This window comes from Myxine glutinosa, chromosome 5 (genome assembly GCF_964187855.1).
Source record: "Myxine glutinosa chromosome 5, kmMyxGlut1.1, whole genome shotgun sequence".
NCBI lineage: Eukaryota > Metazoa > Chordata > Myxini > Myxiniformes > Myxinidae > Myxine > Myxine glutinosa.
The window spans coordinates 97,364,031-97,375,377 of NC_136265.1; positions in this window are offsets into that span (position 1 = coordinate 97,364,031).

An 11,347-nucleotide genomic window follows, 5' to 3' on the forward strand; every position below is an offset into this window, starting at 1 on the left:
CAATCCGAGAAAAGGCTCTTTTGTTGTCATTGCTCTTTTGTCGTAGTTGAATTAGTTGTCGGTGTATGTCTGTTGATGTTTTGCTTTATATTTTTCTTTATATTGTTGCGGATCTCTCCCTCGGCCTTTTCCCCTTACCAAGGGGGGGGGGAGGGGTTAGTCCCCTTGTCTTTGACTAGCTGACAGGACCCGGAACCTCTGACGTCACTTCCGGACAGCGTTGAGTAGGGTCATAGGACTGATCACTAATATCTAAGTACCAACACCGCCCAGGAAGCAAGGAAATAAGCCCCGCCCGAATCACAGTTATAGGTGGAAACGCAGAGCGGTGGCGAACCGTGACCCGAGCCGTCAACAATGACTAAACCCGATCCGAGCGGTTCTGATCGTGCCACGCTTACCCAATGGATGAAATCACTGATACGGTCGAATCAGGAAGAAACAAGGAATAACAATTGGTTTATTACACTATGTACAATGAGAAGAAGCAGAACACACAGCGCAGCCTTCTACAGTCTTATACTTATCCCAGGACACGGGCCCGTTTCACACTCAGACACACTCACACGGGGTTGTTGACGGTCTCGGGATGATGTCCAGCAGCTCGTTCTCCGGCCCCCAACTTGCACCGCGAAGAAGATGGTCAGGGCAGCAGAAGCTCCCCGCGGGTCGTTGGTGCGGATCAGACAATTACGGGGTGAACGGTAAGCTGGGCTTGGCGGTTACGCTGGCGTGGCTGTGTACGTAATAGATGGACAGGCGCTATATGTGCTCCCAATACAAGTTCATAGGCGCTCCCAATACAAGTTCAATAGCGCTCCCAATGCAAGTTCAATAGCAAAGCGCTCTCCCGCAGAAGTCCTGACAAGGGCAGTCCTTCGCTTCAGTCCGACAGTCCTCTTCATACGAGCGCTGTTGCGTAAGTCCTCCTTAGCACGCCCGTTCCCCATGAGTCCTCGCCAATAAGTCCTCATACAAAGCGCAAATCGTGCAAGTCCTGTTACAAAGCACCTCTCCCACAGAAGTCCTGCTCATACGAGTGCTGGTGCGTAAGTCCTCTCGCATAAGTCCTCTCAGCACACCCTTTCCCCACGAGTCCTCGCCAATAAGACCTTGCCAATAAGTCCTTGCCAATAAGTCCTGCTCAAGGGCTTTGTGCGTGGGCTTTTATAGGCACGCCCTTACCACGCCCCTCACGCCATTCCCTTCGAGCCCTGATTGGTTATGGCTCTTACCGTTGCTGTCTCCCCGCTTCAACCTCGACGCCGCGCTCCTCCCTCTCTCAGGCCTACCTCGTGTCATTTGACGAGGGAGCATCCTAATGCGAGGTGCAATCGCCAAAATGGGGCGCGGGATGGATGCCGCCCAACGAGGTAGATTTGGAGGGTGGAGGCAAAATGAACGGGGCCTATCATTTCTTTTACACAATGCAGATGATACCAGGGAAATGGCCTTATACTCACATAGACTATGACATAACTAATATCCTAAATGGGCCTACGTGTTGCTTGTGGACTAACTAGGGGGCAAACCTTTAACCTTTAATGATGGTATATGTGCACTCTCAAAACCGCAACAATATTTTTTGCAACCAGGTCTTTGTATTCATTGCTGTTTCGGTTTCATTTGTGACATCTTTAATTCGCACCAGTCTTTGGGAATATTTTGCTCAGTGGGGTTGGGGGTACCTTCTCTGGCTTTCTGTCTTCGAGTTTGCGCTCCCATTGGATTTTGTTGTCTGTTGAAGTTTTCACCTGCTGAGCCAATCCTACAGTTGTCATTCTGTGCACTTAGCTGAGTCTCATCAGGATGCTACCTCCTCCTCGTCTTGGCAGGTATACATATATCGATATATTTGTATATATGTTGTTGCGTTTGTCGGGGGAAGGCAGTGATTACTTTGGTACAGGTAGATTGTGTAGGTAATATGCTCTGAATATCGTATGGCCATCTTGATGTAAATAAGTCGGCTCCAGGTTTTCGGAATAAGTGTTACGTGTGGACATACGGAAGGTGGCTCTTGTGTTAATTAGCTCAGGGATTATAGGTAAATTTATCCCCTGCATTTATCCCCCTGCCTCTGTGATTTATTCTTTGTCACTCATGACACCGCACCAGACACAAAGCTAAGCCATGCAATCGACACCCTAATTAAGCTCAAAAATTAAAAAGCTAACCAGAAGCCAGGCATGAAGCACAACTGCAGATTACCCCGACTTGGTAAGAGGACACAGGACGGGCAAGTCGAGTGCCAAGCCCCGAAAAGAGCATTGATTGGTCGAGGGGTTGATTGACAGAACGCACGAGTGAGAAGAGACTCGCTGATTGGTGAAGCAGGACAGATGACATCAGAGCGGCGGGTACAAAATAGTTGGAGCGGCGGACATCTTCCCCTTCTCATTCTGGATGCCATAACGGATGGTCGTTATTGTTTCTCTTCCTTGGCTTCTCATTCTGGACACGAATAGCGAATGGTTGTTATTGTCGCTCTTGCCCCTCCTGATTTGGACCCGATCGCGAACGGCCGTGTACCGAGATCTTGCTGGTGGTCGTGAGGAGGAAGAGCCATGGACTGAGAACCGTGGTTTTCCAAGCAGGAACGGCGAGTGGACAGGCGCGACCCGTTCGATTCGCATGTGACACCCGGAGTGAAAAGACTCACAGCGAGGCCTGGACTCCTGCCCACGTGCTACGCGCCAAAGAATGTGCGTTTCCCCGCCAAGGCCTCGGATGATCCCCGACGAGATTTCGGAGACGCCCTGAACTTGGTCCCCCACTAAAATTACACACATTTATTTTAGTTCTGTCATATTTCCCTTTGTCGGTGTGGAGGATCCCTAAATTTAGGATTTTAGTTTTATTTACCATGCCTCATTACCCTCGCCTGAGGAGAGGGTATTGCATTTGAGTCCGTTTGTTACTTACCGGAAAAGATTTTGGCAGGTATGTTGGTTGGTTGGTTTGTCTGTTTGTTTGTGCGCAGTACTATGTGTACATCTTTGCACATCGCATCGCCATACTTTACACACATATTGGTCTTGCCCTGGAATAGACTGTGCTCAATTTTTAACTCTCTTGGCCCAAGGCCTCCATTATGACGTCATAATTCAATAATTCGACAAGTACAAAACTTCATCCAATCAAGATGCAATTTCTTGAGCACCATGTCGGCAAAAACTGGTGGAGGAAAAAAAAAAATGATGACGTCATCGGTCACGAGGTTTGGCCGCCATCTTGGAAAAACCGAAAAGCTTTGCACCACATCTCTGAAAGTGCTGAAAAGAAAAAATTCAGATGGCTCATTGCAAAGAACTCTCCATGGGGAATAAAATATGTTAATGATGTCATAGGTGCCTACATTATGATGTCATAATTCGACAAGTACAAAACTTCATCCGATCAGGATGTAATTTCTTGAGCATAATCTCGGAATAAATTAGTTTAGAAAACAAATAATGATGTCATTGGTCACGTGGTTCGGCCGCCATCTTGGGGACAAAAGTAAAACGATCCAAAATGCCCGATTAAAAAAAAAGTGCAAACCTGTCTGTCTCTGTTTGTTTGTCCGCACAGAATAAATATGATTTTCTCTGCCACCGTTGGTCCGATTGACAGGAAATTTTCACCGTCGATGCAACTCCACGTGTATAATTTTTTTTATGATAATTATGACGTCATAGGTCACGTGGTTTGGCCGCCACCTTGGAAAAATCGAAAAAATTTGCACCTCGATATCTCCGAAAGTGCTGAATATAAAAAATTGAGACATGGCTCATTGTAAAGAACTCTCCATCGGGAATAAAATGTGTTAATGATGATGTCATCGGTGCCTCCACTATGATGTCATAATTCAACAAGTACAAAACTTTATCCTATCAAGATGAAATTCCTTGAGTGCCATGTCGGTATAAACTGGTGGAGAAAAAAAAGAATGATGACGTCATCGGTCACGTGTTTCGGCCGCCATATTTGTTTTAACACAAAAGCCTAAAAAAACACTGAAAACACATCCTGGCAAGGGTTTGCAATCTATGATTGCTCTTTCTTGTTTTGTATTATCGTGTGCATGTGAAAAAGCCGAATGCCTCAACTCTGTGTTTGCCTCAAAATCTTGTGTCCCGAACCCATCTCTTTCTGTACCCACCTTTCCCAGTCGAACCCAGCTGCTCCTGGACTCTGTGTCTTTCTCTCTTGACAAGGTGGAGAAGTTTTTGTCAAACCTCGACTCTGATTCTGCAACTGGACCAGACGGCATCAGCTCACGGGTCCCAAAGTCATGCTCTGCTGCTCTATCTCACCCTCTCTATGTTCCCTTTACCCTGTCCTTTGCTCAAGGTCATCTGGCATCTGCTTGGAAATCAGCAACATTACCGCTTTACACAAAAAAGGGGCAAAAACAGGTCATTGCAACTACAGACCAATCAGCCTGCTCCCAATAATCAGCAAGGTCATGGAATCAATCATCGCTTCTGACTTCAAATCCTTCCTCTTCTCCAATGGCTTGATCTCGGATCATCAATTTGGATTCAGACCAGGTCATTTTACGCTGGACATGCTGCTTCTGCTGTCTTTCCCGCTCTCCCTCACACAGTCACACTCTCCGTGTCCATCTCTCCCTCATACAGTCACACTCTCCGTGTCCATCTCTTCCTCACAGTCACACTCTCCGTGTCTATCGCTTCCTCACACAGTCACACTCTCCGTGTCCATCTCTTCCTCACACAGTCACACTCTCCGTGTCTATCTCTTCCTCACACAGTCACACTCTCCGTGTCTATCTCTCCCTCACACACCCACACTCTCCGTGTCCATCTCTCCCTCACACAGCCACACTCTACGTGTCCTTCTCTTCCTCACACAGTCACACTCTCCATGTCCATCTCTCCCTCATACAGTCACACTCTCCGTGTCCATCTCTACCTCACACAGTCACACTCTCCGTGTCCATCTCTCCCTCACACAGCCACACTCTCCGTGTCCATCTCTCCCTGACACAGTCACACTCTCCGTGTCCATCTCTCCCTCACACAGTCACACTCCGTGTCCATCTCTCCCTGACACAGTCACACTCTCCGTGTCCATCTCTCCCTCACACAGTCACACTCTCCGTGTCCATCTCTCCCTCACACAGTCACACTCTCCGTGTCCATCTATCCCTGACACAGTCACACTCTCCGTGTCCATCTCTCCCTCACACAGTCACACTCTCCGTGTCTATCTCTCCCTCACACACCCACACTCTCCGTGTCCATCTCTCCCTCACACAGCCACACTCTACGTGTCCTTCTCTTCCTCACACAGTCACACTCTCCATGTCCATCTCTCCCTCATACAGTCACACTCTCCGTGTCCATCTCTACCTCACACAGTCACACTCTCCGTGTCCATCTCTCCCTCACACAGCCACACTCTCCGTGTCCATCTCTCCCTGACACAGTCACACTCTCCGTGTCCATCTCTCCCTCACACAGTCACACTCCGTGTCCATCTCTCCCTGACACAGTCACACTCTCCGTGTCCATCTCTCCCTCACACAGTCACACTCTCCGTGTCCATCTCTCCCTCACACAGTCACACTCTCCGTGTCCATCTCTCCCTGACACAGTCACACTCTCCGTGTCCATCTCTCCCTCACACAGTCACACTCTCCGTGTCCATCTCTCCCTCACACAGCCACACTCTCCGTGTCCATCTCTTCCCCACACAGTCACACCCAAGTGTCCATCTCTTCCTCACCCAGTCACTCTCCGTGTCCATCTCTTCCTCACACAGCCACACTCTCCGTGTCCATCTCTCCCTCGCACAGCCACACTCTCCGTGTCCAACTCTCCCTCACACAGTCACACCCAAGTGTCCATCTCTTCCTCACCCAGTCACTCTCCGTGTCCATATCTTCCTTACACAGTCACACTCTCCGTGTCCATCTCTCCCTCACACAGTCACACTCCGTGTCCATCTCTTCCTCACACAGTCACACTCTCCATTTCCTTCTCTTCCTCACACCCCCATACTCTCCGTGTCCATCTCTCCCTCACACCCACACACTCTCCGTGTCCATCTCTTCCTCACCCAGTCACTTTCCGTGTCCATCTCTTCCTCACACAGTCACACTCTCAGTGTCCATCTCTCACTCACACAGTCACACTCCGTGTCCATTCACACAGTCACACTCTCCGTGTCCATCTCTCCCTCACACAGTCACTCTCCGTGTCCATCTCTCCCTCACACAGTCACACTCTCCGTGTCCATCTCTTCCTCACACACCCACACTCTCCGTGTCCATCTCTTCCTCACACAGTCACACTCTCCATGTCCATCTCTTCCTCACACAGCCACACTCTCCGTGTCCATCTCTCCCTCACACAGTCACACCCAAGTGTCCATCTCTTCCTCACCCAGTCACTCTCCGTGTCAATCTCTTCCTCACACAGTCACACTCTCCGTGTCCATCTCTTCCTCACACAATCACACTCTCCGTGTCCATCTCTTCCTCACACAGCCACACTCTCCGTGTCCATTTCTCCCTCACACAGTCACACCCAAGTGTCCATCTCTTCCTCACCCAGTCACTCTCCATGTCCATCTCTTCCTCACAGTCACACTCTCCGTGTCCATCTCTTCCTCACCCAGCCACACTCTCCGTGTCCATCTCTTCCTTACACAGTCACACTCTCCGTGTCCATCTCTCCCTCACCCAGCCACACTCTCCGTGTCCATCTCTTCCTCACACAGTCACACTCTCCGTGTCCATCTCTTCCTCACACAGCCACACTCTCCATGTCCATCTCTCCCTCACACAGTCACACCCAAGTGTCCATCTCTTCCTCAGCCAGTCACTCTCCGTGTCCATCTCTTCCTCACACAGTCACACTCTCCGTGTCCATCTCTCCCTCACACAGTCACACTCCGTGTCCATCTCTTCCTCATACAGTCACACTCTCCGTTTCCTTCTCTTCCACACACCCCCACACTCTCCGTGTCCATCTCTCCCTCACACAGTCACACTCCGTGTCCATCTCTTCCTCACACAGTCACACTTTCCGTGTCCATCTCTCCCTCACCCAGCCACACTCTCCGTGTCCATCTCTCCCTCACACAGTCACACTCTCCGTGTCCATCTCTCCCTCACCCAGCCACACTCTCCGTGTCCATCTCTCCCTCACACAGTCACTCTCCGTGTCCATCTCTCCCTCACACAGTCACTCTCCGTGTCCATCTCTCCCTCACACAGTCACACTCTCCGTGTCCATCTCTCCCTCACACAGCCACACTCTCCGTGTCCATCTCTCCCTCACACAGTCACACTCTCCGTGTCCATCTCTCCCTCACCCAGCCACACTCTCCGTGTCCATCTCTTCCTCACACAGTCACACTCTCCGTGTCCATCTCTCCCTCACACAGTCACACCCAAGTGTCCATCTCTTCCTCACCCAGTCACTCTCCGTGTCCATCTCTTCCTCACACAGTCACACTCTCCGTTTCCTTCTCTTCCTCACACCCCCACACTCTCTGTGTCCATCTCTCCCTCACACAGTCACACACTCCGTGTCCATCTCTTCCTCACACAGTCACACTCTCCGTTTCCTTCTCTTCCTCACACCCCCACACTCTCTGTGTCCATCTCTCCCTCACACAGTCACACACTCCGTGTCCATCTCTTCCTCACACAGTCACACTCTCCGTTTCCTTCTCTTCCTCACACCCCCACACTCACCGTGTCCATCTCTTCCTTACACAGTCACACTCTCCGTGTCCATCTCTCCCTCACCCAGCCACACTCTCCGTGTCCATCTCTTCCTCACACAGTCACACTCTCCCTGTCCATCTCTTCCTCACACAGCCACACTCTCCGTGTCCATCTCTCCCTCACACAGTCACACCCAAGTGTCCATCTCTTCCTCACCCAGTCACTCTCCGTGTCCATCTCTTCCTCACCCAGTCACACTCTCCGTGTCCATCTCTCCCTCACACAGTCACACTCCGTGTCCATCTCTTCCTCACACAGTCACACTCTCCGTTTCCTTCTCTTCCTCACACCCCCACACTCTCCGTGTCCATCTTTTCCTCACACAGTCACACTCTCCCTGTCCATCTCTTCCTCACACAGCCACACTCTCCGTGTCCATCTCTTCCTCACACAGCCACACTCTCCGTGTGCATCTCTCCCTCTCACAGTCACACCCAAGTGTCCATCTCTTCCTCACCCAGTCACTCTCCATGTCCATCTCTTCCTCACAGTCACACTCTCCGTGTCCATCTCTTCCTCACCCAGTCACTCTCCGTGTCAATCTCTTCCTCACACAGTCACACTCTCCGTGTCCATCTCTTCCTCACACAGTCACACTCTCCGTGTCCATCTCTTCCTCACAGTCACACTCTCCGTGTCCATCTCTTCCTCACCCAGTCACTCTCTGTGTCCATCTCTCCCTCACACAGTCACACCCAAGTGTCCATCTCTTCCTCACCCAGTCACTCTCCATGTCCATCTCTTCCTCACAGTCATACTCTCTGTGTCCATCTCTTCCTCACACAGTCACACCCAAGTGTCCATCTCTTCCTCACCCAGTCACTCTCCGTGTCCATCTCTTCCTCACACAGTCACACTCTCCGTGTCCATCTCTCCCTCACACAGTCACACTCCGTGTCCATCTCTTCCTCACACAGTCACACTCTCCGTTTCCTTCTCTTCCTCACACCCCCACACTCTCCGTGTCCATCTCTCCCTCACACAGTTACACTCCGTGTCCATCGCTTCCTCACACAGTCACACTCTCCGTGTCCATCTCTCCCTCACCCAGCCACACTCTCCGTGTCCATCTCTTCCTCACACAGTCACACTCTCCGTGTCCATCTCTCCCTCACACAGCCACACTCTCCGTGTCCATCTCTCCCTCACACAGTCACACCCAAGTGTCCATCTCTTCCTCACCCAGTCACTCTCCGTGTGCATCTCTTCCTCACACAGCCACACTCTCCGTGTCCATCTCTCCCTCGCACAGCCACACTCTCCGTGTCCAACTCTCCCTCACACAGTCACACCCAAGTGTCCATCTCTTCCTCACCCAGTCACTCTCCGTGTCCATCTCTTCCTTACACAGTCACACTCTCCGTGTCCATCTCTCCCTCACACAGTCACACTCCGTGTCCATCTCTTCCTCACACAGTCACACTCTCCATTTCCTTCTCTTCCTCACACCCCCATACTCTCCGTGTCCATCTCTCCCTCACACCCACACACTCTCCGTGTCCATCTCTTCCTCACCCAGTCACTCTCCGTGTCCATCTCTTCCTCACACAGTCACACTCTCAGTGTCCATCTCTCACTCACACAGTCACACTCCGTGTCCATTCACACAGTCACACTCTCCGTGTCCATCTCTCCCTCACAAAGTCACTCTCCGTGTCCATCTCTCCCTCACACAGTCACACTCTCCGTGTCCATCTCTTCCTCACACACCCACACTCTCCATGTCCATCTCTTCCTCACACAGCCACACTCTCCGTGTCCATCTCTCCCTCACACAGTCACACCCAAGTGTCCATCTCTTCCTCACCCAGTCACTCTCCGTGTCAATCTCTTCCTCACACAGTCACACTCTCCGTGTCCATCTCTTCCTCACACAATCACACTCTCCGTGTCCATCTCTTCCTCACACAGCCACACTCTCCGTGTCCATTTCTCCCTCACACAGTCACACCCAAGTGTCCATCTCTTCCTCACCCAGTCACTCTCCATGTCCATCTCTTCCTCACAGTCACACTCTCCGTGTCCATCTCTTCCTCACCCAGCCACACTCTCCGTGTCCATCTCTTCCTTACACAGTCACACTCTCCGTGTCCATCTCTCCCTCACCCAGCCACACTCTCCGTGTCCATCTCTTCCTCACACAGTCACACTCTCCGTGTCCATCTCTTCCTCACACAGCCACACTCTCCATGTCCATCTCTCCCTCACACAGTCACACTCAAGTGTCCATCTCTTCCTCAGCCAGTCACTCTCCGTGTCCATCTCTTCCTCACACAGTCACACTCTCCGTGTCCATCTCTCCCTCACACAGTCACACTCCGTGTCCATCTCTTCCTCATACAGTCACACTCTCCGTTTCCTTCTCTTCCACACACCCCCACACTCTCCGTGTCCATCTCTCCCTCACACAGTCACACTCCGTGTCCATCTCTTCCTCACACAGTCACACTCTCCGTGTCCATCTCTCCCTCACCCAGCCACACTCTCCGTGTCCATCTCTCCCTCACACAGTCACACTCTCCGTGTCCATCTCTCCCTCACCCAGCCACACTCTCCGTGTCCATCTCTCCCTCACACAGTCACTCTCCGTGTCCATCTCTCCCTCACACAGTCACTCTCCGTGTCCATCTCTCCCTCACACAGTCACACTCTCCGTGTCCATCTCTCCCTCACACAGCCACACTCTCCGTGTCCATCTCTCCCTCACACAGTCACACTCTCCGTGTCCATCTCTCCCTCACCCAGCCACACTCTCCGTGTCCATCTCTTCCTCACATCGTCACACTCTCCGTGTCCATCTCTCCCTCACACAGTCACACCCAAGTGTCCATCTCTTCCTCACCCAGTCACTCTCCGTGTCCATCTCTTCCTCACACAGTCACACTCTCCGTGTCCATCTCTCCCTCACCCAGCCACACTCTCCGTGTCCATCTCTTCCTCACACAGTCACACTCTCCGTGTCCATCTCTCCCTCACACAGCCACACTCTCCGTGTCCATCTCTCCCTCACACAGTCACACCCAAGTGTCCATCTCTTCCTCACCCAGTCACTCTCCGTGTCCATCTCTTCCTCACACAGTCACACTCTCCGTGTCCATCTCTTCCTCACACAGTCACACTCTCCGTTTCCTTCTCTTCCTCACACCCCCACACTCTCTGTGTCCATCTCTTCCTTACACAGTCACACTCTCCGTGTCCATCTCTCCCTCACCCAGCCACACTCTCCGTGTCCATCTCTTCCTCACACAGTCACACTCTCCGTGTCCATCTCTTCATCACACAGCCACACTCTCCGTGTCCATCTCTCCCTCACACAGTCACACCCAAGTGTCCATCTCTTCCTCACCCAGTCACTCTCCATGTCCATCTCTTCCTCACAGTCACACTCTCCGTGTCCATCTCTTCCTCACCCAGTCACTCTCCGTGTCAATCTCTTCCTCACACAGTCACACCCTCCGTGTCCATCTCTTCCTCACACAGTCACACTCTCCGTGTCCATCTCTTCCTCACACAGCCACACTCTCCGTGTCCATCTCTCCCTCACACAGTCACACCCAAGTGTCCATCTCTTCCTCACCCAGTCACTCTCCATGTCCATCT